Source organism: Globicephala melas, chromosome 14 (assembly GCF_963455315.2).
Source record: "Globicephala melas chromosome 14, mGloMel1.2, whole genome shotgun sequence".
Lineage (NCBI taxonomy): Eukaryota > Metazoa > Chordata > Mammalia > Artiodactyla > Delphinidae > Globicephala > Globicephala melas.
In genome coordinates, this window is record NC_083327.1 from 15,106,121 (window position 1) to 15,121,380 (window position 15,260).

The following is a 15,260-nucleotide window of genomic DNA, read 5'->3' on the forward strand; positions in this document are numbered from 1 at the left end:
GCTGTACACCTGAAACTAACACAGCATTGTAAATCAACTATACTCCACTATAAAATAAAAATTAAATTTAAAGTCAAAGTAAAAAAAAATTTTTTAATTAAAAACAAAAGAAAGAAGAATGGGAGAGGGAGGAAAGTAAAGAGAGGGAAAAGTAAAAAGAAAGAAAAGGAAGAAAAGGAAGAAAAAAGGAAGGAAGGAAAGGTAGGTGGAAGAAAAGGCCAACTCTTTCTTCATCCAATATAACATAAACTTGAAATTAGTGGAGTCATAATTAATGATGTTATGTCATATCTAACAAAACCATCAAATATAAGAAAAACAGAGAAGGAAGTGTCAATAAATAGCAGATTCTTAAGAGTGACAATTTTCAAGAACACCTGCTTATCTGCATATGTGCCTGTAAATATGTTCATTTATCAAGACAAAGCTCATTTTCCCAGTCTGTGCTATTGTCCTCTATGTGATGGACCATGGGAGTTCAGGATGCCCTTGAAATGTGTTTGTTCTAAGTAAGTATGAAAACTACAGCTTACCCGGGCCTTAAAAAGACTGTTTCACACAACTGGATTAAAAAGTTTAACACACACAAAAAATGGGGTTATGCTTACTTTTGGAAGAAGGGCCAAAATATTACTGTCCGAAGTGGAAAACATGCAAGCACACACATGAGAGAGCAATTGTGAGGTTCAAATGAGATATTGTATGGAAAAGCACTTGAGAAGTCTAATGCTTGGCAAATATAATTTCATAGAAACTATTTCTTGAGGAAAAAGTAGAAGCATATAAAGACACTGGACTTCCTTCTGCCTCCTGACTTCCTTGAAACATTAAGCCGTTGCTTTAATTTTTGCATAAAGAAAACATGAACGTTGTCACCGTTTTTCTACATGTAAATGAAAGCAAAATAATACTCGCCTTCCAGTTATCACATGGAAATACAAATGAAGCGAATATTTGCGGCCACGCCTAGAAATAAAGGCCCTGTGTAAAGTGTAAGTTTATTTCACGTGAAGTGGCCGGGCAAGTGTCGGGCACATATCCAGGTTATAATGCGTACTATTTATGATTGGCGTGGTTAGTATTTGTGTACCACGGTTTGTCATTCAATCTAATACTTTCAAATATGCATATTTAGAACTTGGATTCAAGCATATTTTCTAGTAAAAACCCTGATATTTTATTTCCTTAATACATTAATTGTAGACCAGAAGATCCTAGAAAAGGGAAAAATAACCTGCCTTTAGCAACAGAAACGTCCACCAAGTCATGGCAAATATGACTTCAGTAACATGAATTATTCTGAACACAAAAGAGTCAGAACAAAAGCCTGATTTTCATATTTCTGAATTACATATTGAAATTGAGCACATAAAAAATAGAAACATCATGCAAAATGCCCTGAACTTAAGAGATATTTTGCATTTGGCATGGAAAAATCCTCAGACGGCTGAAAGAATGAAATTTTGTCTTTACTCTTTCTTCTCTATTACTGGACCAGGCTAGTATGTCTTATAAATCAGCCCGTTATGCCCAGGGTAGGATATTGAATCGTCTCTATTCAATAGTTAGAAAAATGTCAGTAATACATTTTAGAAGAAGTCAGACCCTTTCTTGGTCTCTCTAATATTCTCCAATGTGCAGCCAGTGATTCCATGGGCTGGACTTTGCCATGTGAAAATTCAAGCTCTGAGATGCAGTGGGAAGGAAAGAGGACCCTGCGCACACTGGCACACAAGGCTGATGCCACAGAAAAGCCAGCTCGTTTCATCTGACAGAGTCCAGAACCTATTTTTTTTTTTTGTGCATGTAAATGATTTTTATTTCAATCATTTGGAATGAAATTCCAGATTTCAGTCAAACGTGCCACATGTTTAAAATAAATTGATAAGCTGCAGAATGTTTTAAATGTATCCATTCCTTTTCTTTTTTTTTTTTTTTTAACATCTTTATTGGGGTATAATTGCTTTACAATGGTGTGTTAGTTTCTGCTTTATAACAAAGTGAATCAGTTATACATATACATATGTTCCCATATCTCTTCCCTCTTGCGTCTCCCTCCCTCCCACCCTCCCTATCAGAACCTATTTTTATTTACTTATTTATTTTTTAAATCTTTATTAAGGTTTCAGTGTACCAAGGAGGTAGACACACTGCAGGCTAGACCATCACATGTTAGCAGTTCTCTCTCTCTACCACATGGAATGTTTCTAAAATGTCTTGTCCATTTTTTTTCTGAAGCCAGTGGTAAAGGGCTAGAACTACAGTTTGATGGGATGAGAGCAGGAGCTCACTCTTCACTTCATAGACATTTCATGACGTGTCCAACTAATTATTGTGAGAAGTATTTGCTTCTTGGTCCTGGTAGAAGTATTCTCAGTGGATGTATGTAAGAGAAATAGCCTTACTTGTATATTTTAAATCTATTTACAATATAGATATGTATTTAATATTTATGCGTTAATTTGAGTAGAGGGAGGGTATTTGCTACGTTCGGCAAAACTTGGGCAATCTCTGTTAGGTGGAATCCAATCCATGCCAAGAATGACTGGCTAGAAGGGTTGGAAGAAGTTCAGATGAGATGTTAGGCTGATTGAAGCCCAAACTCTTTTATAGATAAGGGGGTAATAAAACATGTTCATGGGGCAGTGTGTTTATAGATACTTACTTGCCTAGCTCAGAGGATTAGGAGTTTATATAAGATAAAGAAGAGCTTAATGATTTTAAAGACAAAGCTGCATGTTACTATTCTGTTTAAAATTTAAGGAATGTAGGGGAATTGGTGAGGGTAAGTATATGTAATCCAGGAAATTGCTTTTGAGTTAACTAATGGAGTATGCTTTGTGTAATGTATGGAGAAAAAGCATCAAGGATAAATTCGTGATTTATAAGGCATAAATACTGTATTAATGTTGCAGGTTTGAATTTTAAAGGCTTTAAATTTCATTTTGACACTTGAAAACATTTTTAGAAAAAAGGCAACGTAAAAATAATAATGGTGACTTAAAAAACGGCATCGAGTGTATACTTTTGTCCCTGGGAGACTAATGAGAGGAGGTGAAAAGAAGATACTTATCTTCATACTGTTTATTCATATATTTATGAATTCCCACTATGGGTCAGGAACTATTCAAGGAGATGAAGACATAGGAATGAACAAAACAGACAAGGCCTCCAGACATCTTATATTTTTGTAGGGGAAACAGACAGTAAACAAATGGCAAGTCAATATGTAGTATGTCAGAGGGTGTTAGAAAATACTTGTGGAGAAAAATAGCAGACATGTCAGTTTTAGGTTGGTGGGTGGGTAGGGATTGTTACATTTTATATAAGGTGATCAGGGAAAACCTCAGGTCAGAGGTCTGAACACCTGTTAGGTGCCTCACAGATAAGGGCTCTGAAGGAGCTGAGGGCACAAGCCATATGCACATGTGGGAGAAGCCATTCCACACAAAGGGAAGTGAGTATGAAGACTTTAAAAAAAAGTGGATACATTTATATGTTGTAAGATGATTGTCATTTTAGTGTACAATTAGGACCTCTATCACATTACGTAAGTATAAGTTCTTTTCAGTGGTTGTAATAATTAAGTTCTAGTCTCTTAGCAACTTGGTGATTATAATACAATATTGTTGTCCATATTCACTATATTGTGGACTAGAGATCTAGGACTTATTTACTACTTGTTGCAAGTTTGTGCCCTTAAACGACATCTGTCCCATATCCCACCTTCCCTCTCCTGCTGACCACCATTTTACTCTCTGTTTATAAGAGTTTGGCTTTTTTAGAATCCACATCTAAGTGATATCACATAGTATTTGTCTTTCTCTGTCTGACTTATCTTACTTAGCATAATGTTCTCAAGGTCCATCCACGGTGTCACTGGAGTATGAAGACTTTAAGTCAAGAAAAAACTTGGCCTGTTTTAGGAGCACATAGCTGTTTAAAAAAATTTGCTGGAGTGTTACATAAATTAGTGCACATGTATAAATAGTACCTAGGCATGCCGGCCTCTAGGTCTGTTGTTGAGTGTGCATTCTTCTTTATTAAGGCACCTGAGAAATGGGCTTTCATAGAGAAATTTTGTCCTAGTTCTATTTAGGGCTTTTTCTTTATTCATGGACCTAGTTCTTTGCTACACACTGATTTTCTTACCATAATACAAACTGTTTTTGAGTACATAGTATGTGCTGAATATAGTGCTAAATTATGTACACACATATCTTAATGATTTTCTCAGTCTTTTTTTGCCAAGAAATCAAGATTTCTGTTTTTAAAATCTTTTTAAAAATTTAATTTGTATTTTATATTGGAGTATAGTTGATTTACAATGCTGTGTTAGTTTCAGGTGCATATCAAAGTGATTCATTTATACATATATCCATTTTTTTCCAGATTCTCTTCCCATATAGGTTATTACAGAATATTGAGTAGAGTTCCCTGTGCAATACAGTAGGTCCTTGTTGACTATCTATTTTATATATAGTAGTGTGTATATGTTAATCCCCAACTCCCAATCTATTCCTCCCCCCACCTTTCCCCTTTGGTAACCATAAGTTTATTCCTGAAGTCTGTGAATCTGTTTCTGTTTTGTAAATAAGTTCATTTGTATCATATTTTAGATTCCACATATAAGTGATGTCATATGATATTTGTCTTTCTCTGTCTGACTTACTCCACTTAGTATGATAATCTCTAGGTCCATCCGTGTTGCTGCAAATGGCATTATTTCATTCTTTTTTATGGCTGAGGAATAGTCCATTGTATATATGGACCACATCTTCTTTATCCATTCCTCTGTTGATGGACATTTAGGTTGCTCCCATGTCTTGGCTATTGTAAACAGTGCTGTAGTGAATATTGGGGTGCATGCATCTTTTTTTTTTTTTTTTTGCGGTACGCGGGCCTATCACTGTTGTGGCCTCTCCCGTTGTGGAGCACAGGCTCCGGACGCGCAGGCTCAGCGGCCATGGCTCACGGGCCCAGCCGCTCCGCGGCACGTGGGATCTTCCCGGACCGGGGCACGAACCCGCGTCCCCTGCATCAGCAGGTGGACTCTCAACCACTGTGCCACCAGGGAAGCCCCCCTCACTGTGGTTTTGATTTGCATTTCTCTAGTAATTAGCAACGTTGAGCATCTGATTTTCTCAGTCTTGAAGGCTGAAAGTCATCGAGGTTAAGTTGTCCAGTATCAAAGCCCGCAAGTGGCTGAAACAGAATTAGAACTTTGTTCCTCAACTGATGCCACATTGCAAACAAATTCACTGAAGCTCAGATTGAACTTGTAATTTTCTTGTATTTAGTATCATGTACAAACTGAAAAAGAGATCTCCTTGCCTACAGTTGTTAAAAATTTAGCTTTAACTTAAACTTCATTAATTTCTGTAGGTATATCTTTTCTAAATTATATTCTTTGGAAAACTATTCCAGAAGATTTTAAAATAATTTTTATATGAAAAATGGTCCCATGGCCAAATAATTTTTAGAAACACTAGTTTATATGAAGATAAATAAGCTATTTGACTGCAGAGCTTCTTAGTCTTTAAAATGCTAATGTGCATTGAACATCTGCAGGAAGTGAATGTTTTCAAATTATTTTATCGTGGAGGGGCTGTTATGAAGATATGTAATATCTCAATGAACTAATTTATATAGAGCACAGTTTTGGAAATGTTGCTTAACTATCTCAGTTCCTGTGAGCTACTACCCAGGTGCATTCAATGCAACGGGTTTACGATGCTTCCGTGAGAATGCACTCTGGTTATTGCTTACAGCAAAATATTTTCTTTCCTGTGCTGCCCCAATTTGAAGGAACTCCTATAACTCGAATTTAGGTGGTCAAATATAATATACAGGGTGAGTGACATTTAGCTTTCCCTCCAATATTTAGAAATCCCTTAGTTTTGATGTGTAGGTTGTACTTACAAATATATCTATCTCTTTTATTCCTTCTTACTCATTTTCAGTAGCTGGGAATAAAGAAGAGACAAAGATACGTCCATTTTCTTCTTCTTTGTTTTTGGCTGTTTAACTGTTTCTCATCTCTCTTTGTGCAGCTTGGTCTTTGCTGCCTGATTCGAGAGTCATTCAAGTAGGACTATCCTGGTCTCATAGGTAACATCACAGTTTACTTCGAGAACAAACACTTATATCTTTGGCTTTTAAATGAGCCTTCTGTTCATCAGTGGTACCTAGCTTGGGCTTTGGTGTAATTTAACAACAGAAGAGAGGAATGTACAGGAGACATTTCCAAAATGTACTACATCGTTTTCTTGGGTTCCTACTCTCTGGGGATCCCGGTTAGCTTGGAAAGCCTTACTTTCAAAAAACATTTTTTCACTCTGCAGAGTTTCTCCAACCACGAGGTCAGCAGAACCTAAGATGGTGCCCTGAATTACCGTTCATTTATTTCCATTCTGTTACACGTTTTCTACAAGTTAAGAGTTCCTTGGGGCTAATACTGTTTGTTAGAGCAAGTTGGCTCATTGTTTCTGGGCAGATTTCATTTTCCATTTCTCCAGGCTCTTCTTCAGGAAGCGTGACAGCTTCTGCCCGCCCTGGTTTTTCCTCTTGTGCTCCCGTGTCATGGTGTCCTGTGGTTGTGCGTTGTGTGCCACCTGAGAAGCGACACCTGGGCACAGCATACTGGGACCCTAGGGCCTGGGGAGATTTCCACAGGTCCATGTGCTTTCCCTTGCACGCATCTTCCAGGAATCAAACCCACAATGTATTACTGGTAGGAAACCTCTGTTCATCCTCCTCAAGAAATATATGCAAAAGCTGGCAGTCTCTTCTCTCTCTCACATTTTAAGAGTGATTCACACTAAGGTGGTGAGGGCTGGATATGGTCACCATGGGCTGACACCTTTCTAGAAATGGTAACTGTTGGCAAGACCCCAGCAAGGTTTCGATGAAGCAGCCCCTTATTGGCAGGAACTTCAGGCAGCATGGATGTGGCCTCGGACTCGGTCAGCTGGTCCTGTTGGCAAAGCTCCCACTGGCTTTCAGCCGACTAGCTCCTAGCCAAGTCCTCTCGGTGGTAGAGGGCGACAATGCTGAGAGTCGCCACAATTCCTTCAGAAAAGTTCCTCCAAGTCCTGTGAAGTCATATTGGCAAAGCAAGTCTATGCTAGCCTGCTCTCCTGTCCTACTCAGTTCCCTTTCATTCATAAAACTGTCCAGTTTTTGAGCTGGGAAAAAAAGAAGCCTCTAAGCTCAACTCCTTATTTAGTAACTGTGAGATATGGACCTCAGAGAAGTGTCCTGATTGCTCAGTGTTACGTGAGGAATCAGGGCTCAACCAAGACTGGGAGCCTTCTACCTGCCCCTCCCCCCGCAACTCCAACCAAGTCCAAGGCCGTTTCTACCAGTTGCACTGCCTCAGAACGCCCTGAATGTGAGCCCTGCCGCATCAGTTAGGGTTCTTTGCAGTAAGCAAAGGAAAATGACTTTGACTAAGTCAAACAAGGGAGAAGACATATCCTGGAGATATAATGGATTGCTTAGAGAATTAAACGAAGATTTGGAAAATCAGGCCTTAGGACAGACAAAACTTGAGAAGCTACGGGGACTTCACCTCAGAAATCTGAGGCCCAAACCTCTGGGTGCTGCTTTTGGACCCTGTGGGTGCCCTCTTGAGAGTGGAAATGTCCGGAGAGCATCTGATTAGCTGATCTGAGCTCCTGTACCCACCTCTACATGTGTGTTTGTATCTGAGAGAAAGAGAATTTGTATTTTTATTTTGTGAGGGCGAGGAGGGTGCCTTACTGTGGTTGACAACCCCAGCAGAACCATATATACAATGGAATATTAGCCATAAAAAGGAATGAAATGGGGTCCTTTGTAGAGATGTGGATGGACCTAGAGACTGTCATACAGAGTGAAGTAAGTCAGAAAGAGAAAAATGAATATCGTATATTAATACATATATGTGGAATCTAGAAAAATGGTACAGATGAACCGGTTTGCAAGGCAGAAATAGAGACACAGATGTAGAGAACAAATGTACGGACACCAAGGGGGGAAAGCGGTGGGGGGTTGGTGGTGGGATGAACTGGGAGATTGAGATCGACAGATATACACTAATACGTATAGAATAGGTAACTAGTAAGAACATGCTGTATAGAAAAATAAAATAAAATTCAAAAAAAATAGTATATTCAGTAACCCTAAGGTAATGTTTTAATGCTTAATTCTTTGTCTTAGTAAGATTTAGAAAATCTAATAATAAAATTCTTTAAACAAATTTTTTTGGGAATTTCCGCCGCGTTTATGGTTGTATGGTACGTGGGTGTTGCTGTTCATGGACTGGAATGTAACAGGCACCAGAGAATTCCTGCTCTGTCCCCTGGTCCTGGAACTTGCGACCAAGGTAGCATGTCCCCATATCCTTGTTTAATGGAGAGATCTCAACCAAGCTTCGTTGCTGCTAGCCCCAAAAGCATTTGATTTGTCTGTGAGAAGCTGAAAATCATCTTTTAGAAAGTTGCGCTTCGGTTCTCTGCCCCCTACCCGCAAATCCCTTAATTATGCTGTAGAAGTTGGGGCTTTTTGAACATCTCTCTCACAATCTGGTGCTGACTTAACTGCATAATGACATTCTATTTCACTGGTATTCGAAGCTTTCCTAAACTTTGGAAGAGCAACCCATACCTTGGGCTAGGCCCAGGTCACTCTTCTCTCTCTCTGTCTTTCTCAAAGACTGTTATGGCCTCAGGAACTGAAAGAAGTGGTTTTCTCTTAAAACAGTGTCTCCACAAAATACTAAAGCAATGAATCTGCTAATAGCCAAAGCCAGATATGTCAGGAAAAAAGATGAGGGCAGTAATAAGCAAGTCTCTGCCGATTCTGCTCACATGTTTGCAGCTGGAGCGTTTAAGAAGCGATAACAGATGAATCCTCTGAGTAAAGAGCACGTCTTGCCACCTGTGAAGAACATTATTCAAGTCCCGACAAAACCTTTGAATTCAGAAGAGTGGGATAAACTTAAGGAAGAATTCAAAGAAAAGGCTAACTTTGAAAATTGGATCATTTCACAGATGGTTAAATGCCATATTTCTGTAGTTGTGGCCAAATCTGTGCTGGCATAGGTAGCTGCAAAAAACAGTGGTATTGTAGGCTACGATTCGCTGGTCAAGTATTTGTATCTCTGTGTTTTTCATAAGCAGACATCGAAATCATTGATGCCTATGAAATCATGAAAGCCAGATACAAGCGTTTAGAAGCTGGAGGGTACGCTCTTCTCATCCAGGGATTAATCCATACAGACAGATGGAGAGAGGCCTTGCTGCTGTTAGAGGACATCAAACAAGTCATGATTCCTTAAAAAAAGAACTATAGTGACTGTATCCAGGGAGCCCTCTTTCATCAAGATGTAAGTGTAGTTTGGAATTTGTATCAAGAGTTGTTAGGTCATGATATTTTTCCTATGTTGGAAACATTAAAAGCCTTCTTTGATTTTGGAAAAGACATGAAAGATGATCGCATTCAAACAAACTACATGACATTCTATTGTATCTAAGAAATAATCAGCTATATCCTGGGGAGTCATTTGCCCACAGTATAAAAGCATGGTTTGAAAGTGTTCCTGGAGAACAATGGAAAGGACAGTTCACCACAGTCCAGCAAAGTCGTCAGTGTTTGGACTGTGGAAAAACTGTAGAGTCTATTCACCTGAGTTCAGAAGAGTATGAATTTCTCAAGGGAAAAAATCATGAGGGATGTGATAGATGGAGGTGACCAGTACAAAAAGACAGCGCCTCAGGAACTTGAGATTTCAGAACTTTGTAAAATACTGTCCTCCTTTTGATATTGTCATTGATGAGCTCAATGTTGCCGAAATGTTTCCTAAGGCTCGTGACTCTCAAGTTCTCTTGGATGTGGTCTCTCAACTAGCCAAGCAGAATCTTCAAGTGCTGGTCCTGGGCCGGAAGCATATGTTAATGCAGAATTCCTGGTGGAGGAAGGATGATATGGAAAATGTGCCAAAGCAAGCCAGCCTTTTTTTTTTTTTTGCTGACAACATCTCAGAGGATGTCGTTCCTTCTGTATGCCACACTGCACTCAGGGAACCACTGCAAGTTTATCACAAAAGATCTGATGCGGGACCACAAGGCCTGTGTTCCTGATGCCAAGACCCAACACCTGTTATTTAAGTGGCAGCAAGGACATCAGCTAGCAATTGTTTGTAGGCATCCGGGATCAAAAATAACTTTTCAGCATATTCTCATCTTTGACACCCTGGTGCAAACAACTGGAGGCTCGTGGCACATACCTTACAATGACGACCTGGTGGAAAGATATTCCTACGAAGGGCCAACCAAATAGCTTTGCCTTCACCAGAAGACATAGACTCTTACCCCCATGCTAAACTTGTGTTTGGGTGTCCTCCCGGTTGGCATCACAGCTCTTAAGTTGACGCTTGTTTAGAGTATTGCTTCTATCCTGTTTGTCCTGTTTGGTCCAGTTGGTTTGCATATCAGTAAATTGATTTTTAATAAAAAAAAATTTTGTGGGGAGGACTTCCCTGGTGGCACAGTGGCTAAGAATCTGCCTGCCAATGCAGGGGACACAGATTCAAGCCCTGGTCTGGGAAGATCCTACATGCCACGGAGCGACTAAGCCCATGCACCACAACTACTGAGCCTGCGCTCTAGAGCCTGCGAGCCACAACTGCTGAGCCTGTGTGCCACAACTACTGAAGCCCACATGCCTAGAGCCCGTGCTCCACAACAAGAGAAGCCACTGCAACGAGAAGCCCGCGCACCGAAATGAAGAGTAGCCTCCGCTGGCTGCAACTAGAGAAAGCCCGTGCACAGCAACGAAGACACAACGCAGCCAAAAATAAATAAATAAATATATATATAAAAAAATTTTTTTTGAAGACAATTTAAAATTTAAAGGAAACAAAGTGCCTGTCTAAAGAAGAATTGGAGTGGGCTGCTTAGAAAATCCTCAGCTATTCTGAATTGCTCTCCTTTAAAGTACATCCCATAGAAGAGATAATACTGACCAACTCTATTAGACCTATCTGAAAATAGGCCATAATTTTTACCTTTTTTTCCTCTGTTTCTAAGACTATATGGAATATTTGAGGAGAAGATTGCCCTCTTCCAAGAGGAATATGAATGGCATGGTAGAGTATTATGTAGGTAACACATTCTATATTAAAGTCTTATATCCCCTTAAATATTTTATAAGTTTCAGTAAAGTGTATTCTTTTGGGAACTGGAACATTATGAAGTACCCAGAAACAATCCTGCTTGTCAGATCAGAGAGTTGAACATTAACTTTTTGAATGCATTTAATTATCTGTGGAAGCATTTAAACACAGTGGACTTAGAAAATGATAACATGGAAACAAAATGTACGTATTTTGATTTCTTCATTTTTTTATTGAGATAAAATTCACATAACATAAAATTCATCATTTTAACCATTTTAAAGTACACACTCCTGTGGTTTTTAATATATTCACACTATTGTGCAACTATTGCCACTAATTCTCAAACACTTCTATCACCCCCCAAAATAAGCTCTATTCCCAATGCTTCCCACCCCCATCCCCTGGCAACCACAAATTTACTTTCTGTCTCTACGGATTTGCCTAATCTGGACATTTCATATCAACTGAATCATACAACATGTACCCTTTCGGGTCTGGCGTCTTTAACTTAATATAATATTTTCAAGATTTATCCAAGTTGTAGCATGTATCACTACTTCATTACTTTTAATGACTGAACAATATTCTGTTGTATGTACATTTCATTTATTCATTCATCAATTGACGAACATTTGAGTTGTTTCCACTTTTTGCTGTTATGGTTAATATTGCTGTGAACATTCATGTACAAGTTTTTGTGTGAACATATGTTTTCAGTTCTCTTGGGTATATACCTAGGAGTAGAATTGCTGGGTCATATGGTAACTCTATCTTTAACTTTTGGAGGAAACATCAAATTCCACAGTGGCCAAACCATTTTACACCCTCACTAGCAATGTATGAGGATGAGGTTCCAATTTCTCCATAATCTCCCCAACATTTATTTCTGTTTTATTTTATTTTAGTTAAATTATAGCCATCCTGGAGAATATCTCATTGTAGTTTCGATTTGTACTTCCCTAATAACTAACTAATGTTGTTGAGTATATATTAATTTTTCATCTACACCTTTATGCAAATGAAGCAACAAATGTAATTGAACAGAAAACTCAAGCAGTGTATGTAAATTAACATTATGATGCAAACATCATGTCAACATGCTGCAATTTCTAGTCTGTAACATTTATGTGTGTATCTCCTGTAGACCTCCAATTACATATATGAAGATAGTCTCATTAAAGCGGGCCTTAGTGTCTGGGATTTTCAGCTGACTGTGACACAGACCTGAGTGACTTTCTGAAAAGAGACGGATCTTTCAGGAATTGTTAGAAGCCATTTCAATACTGAACACAGGAAATGTCCCAGACATAAAAAGTGGACTGGATGACTGCATTCAGTAACTCTTGATGCTCTCTTTATAGTTTTTCCCCTTCTTCTCTTCCTGACTGGGTGTCGACTGTCACCTGACTTTTCTTTCTGTTCTGAGTGTAGCTGTCCACTTTCAAATATGGGCCCTGAAGCTCTATTCTAACAATCTGTTGAAAAGTTGTTTAAAATAATAGCAAATAGAGGCCGAGTGGTTTCCTTGATAAGATTACGTTAGGGCTTTAGAAGATGGATTATGCAATGACCGTTTTGACTGTTTAGTTATTTCTCCCTTTCTGTTACTAGTTTATTTTTGGAGACCTGACACCGGGTATTTCATTGCAAATATTCCAGTGAACTTAGTGTTTAAAAACACCTACTAGTGTGGACTTTTGACACCTCACGCTTTTCTGAAGCAGGCTTTTTAGACTATAAACCAGGAGTATTTAACTAGGGAAATTTTCAGACAAGGCTAAGATGGTCTGATGTCCCAGCAAACGTTTACTGTGGTGCTACCTAGAGGATCTGATGTCTGTCTTGAGTTCCATGAGCCTTATGGTGTTAATTACCACTTTTAGCAGATGTTTGTTGACAGTTAATATACTCAGTCGTTACTTGTTCTTTTCAGAAGTAATTATAGATCCTGGTTGCACTCTTAAATTAACAGCACATACAAGAGCTGTTCTCACCTTTTAACCACCTGCACCCCCCAGGCCCCCCTAAGATGGATCTGAGTTGTGATAAATGTTACTTTGGGGTTTAGGGTGATACATTTTCCTATCCATGCATACTTGTAACTACTACCTTAAAATAGGATACAAACACTTTTATTTTTCCTTACTCAGGTGTAAACAAGTCACTTATGTAAGTACTGCTGTTTATCTTGGTGGTTTTGTTCTACTGCCTCTTTGCTATGGATAGTCTGTGATGTCTATATAGTCAGTTTTGGGAAGGTTCATTTTCTTCTCTGAAGAAAAATGGTGCTCATGAATGATTTAAGAAAACTGTATTTAAGTAACATTATTTATAGTAAAGCTACGTTGTTTTATCCTACACCATGGTCAGGCTAATACTACCTGATATTTTGTTCCTACACTCCACCCCTTATCCAGAAAACTACCAGCTCTTATTGTGATGATGGTGGAAAGAAATGATAATGATGCTTTGACTCATTAGTTCTTCATTTAATGAAGTCAGATAAAAATGGTAAGTAGCGTAAATCATGTCTAAACAATTTAGAAAGTGTTATCTCCAAGGGAAATAAAGTCCTTTGGCAATAATTTACAAGTTGTGTGGAGAAGATGCTATGAATAACAGATTGGCACATGAAAATTTTATTTTCCGAAGGGTTACACCTCCTCCCAGATTTCTACACATCTGTTTCTTTCTAAAGTTCACCTGATCACATGCACAGGTTTCAAAGTATGTATGATTACTAATCTCGTTTGATGTAGAGATTGCCAGACACAAGGATTGACGGACATCTCAAAGACCGAAGGTCTGAACAAGGAGTGAGTATGACTTGGAAGAGACTTAGGAAGTTATAAAGTCATGCAAAAATAGTGAACTTGAGCAATGGGTAAGAGGGAAAGCCATCGGATTGAAGAAATATTGTTACCATGCACAGAGAGAAAGAGAGAGAGAATTGCAAGAAGGGTGAGATGCAAAAGCATTATTGTGTGTGAGTAGGCGTAGGTGAAAGATAAGGAGAGAAAACAAGTTTCTCTTACCTGAGTTGTCCGTCATTGGCCTAAAGTGGTTCTTGGTGTTATTAATAGTGAAGGCTGACTTCTTAAGGAATTTTTCCCCCCTGATATTTAGACCGAAGTTTTTTGGGTTTTTTTTTTGATTTATCTTCCATTTGCATGGAAAATTCATATCATCTAGTTATGTTTTATTTATAAAAGCTTGAAATCTTTGGGAACAGCATTTCCTTTAAAGAGTTTAGTTATTAATAAAAAGTAAATAATGAAACAAATTGTTACTGTTTCTTAGACAGTTCGATAACTTTTTCCAAGTTAAAAATGTGATCTAACATTGTAAAGCCAGTGTAAATACATGTACCAGACATCAGCAGGATCTTTGCTTTTACTGAAATGATATTGTGTGTAACATTGTCCTCTAAATCTACACCACTGATTGTAACTGCTAGAGCTAAGGGTATCTATTAAGGATTCATCAGAGTTTTAGGAAGGCAGTATATTACACTGGTAAAAGTGTATACTTTGGCATCAGACAGCCTTCAGTTCAAATTCTGATTCAGTCACTCTCTATCTGTAACTTTGGGCACATTACTTTGTTTCCTTAAACCTTCATTGCCTACTTTGTAAAAAAAAAAAATATATATATATAAAAGTATATATATAAATAAATATATATAAATATATATATATATATATGATGCTTGTAAAGCATATAGAGTTCCCTCTGTATGGTGACTGTTCATAAGTGTTTGTATTATGATGACTATTATCATCCTTTGTCTTTCCTCTTCTGTTACTTAAAAATAATTAGTAATTCTCATCTTTCACTTTTCTCATCTGCTTCTCTTCACACCTCTTTCTTCTCATTCATATATCATTATTTTTTAAACACTTTTATTGGAGTTATAAAACATTTTTATTGGAATTATAAAACATTTTTATAATTGCTTTACAATGGTGTGTTAGTTTCTGCTTTATAACAAAGTGAATCAGTTATACATATACATATATCCCCGTATCTCTTCCCTCTTGCGTCTCCCTCCCTCCCACCTTCCCTATCCCACCCCTCTAGGTGGTCACAAAGCACCGAG

General features: G+C 38.2%; 1 protein-coding gene and 1 pseudogene across 2 annotated transcripts in view; both read left to right on the plus strand.

Moving 5' to 3' along the window:
• The window catches only part of BCKDHB (branched chain keto acid dehydrogenase E1 subunit beta), a 729,304-nt gene that overhangs the window by 407,186 nt on the left and 306,858 nt on the right, over window positions 1–15,260 (plus strand). The window lies entirely within an intron of this gene.
• On the plus strand, window positions 8,590–10,347 carry LOC115854706 (mitochondrial ribonuclease P catalytic subunit-like; annotated as a pseudogene).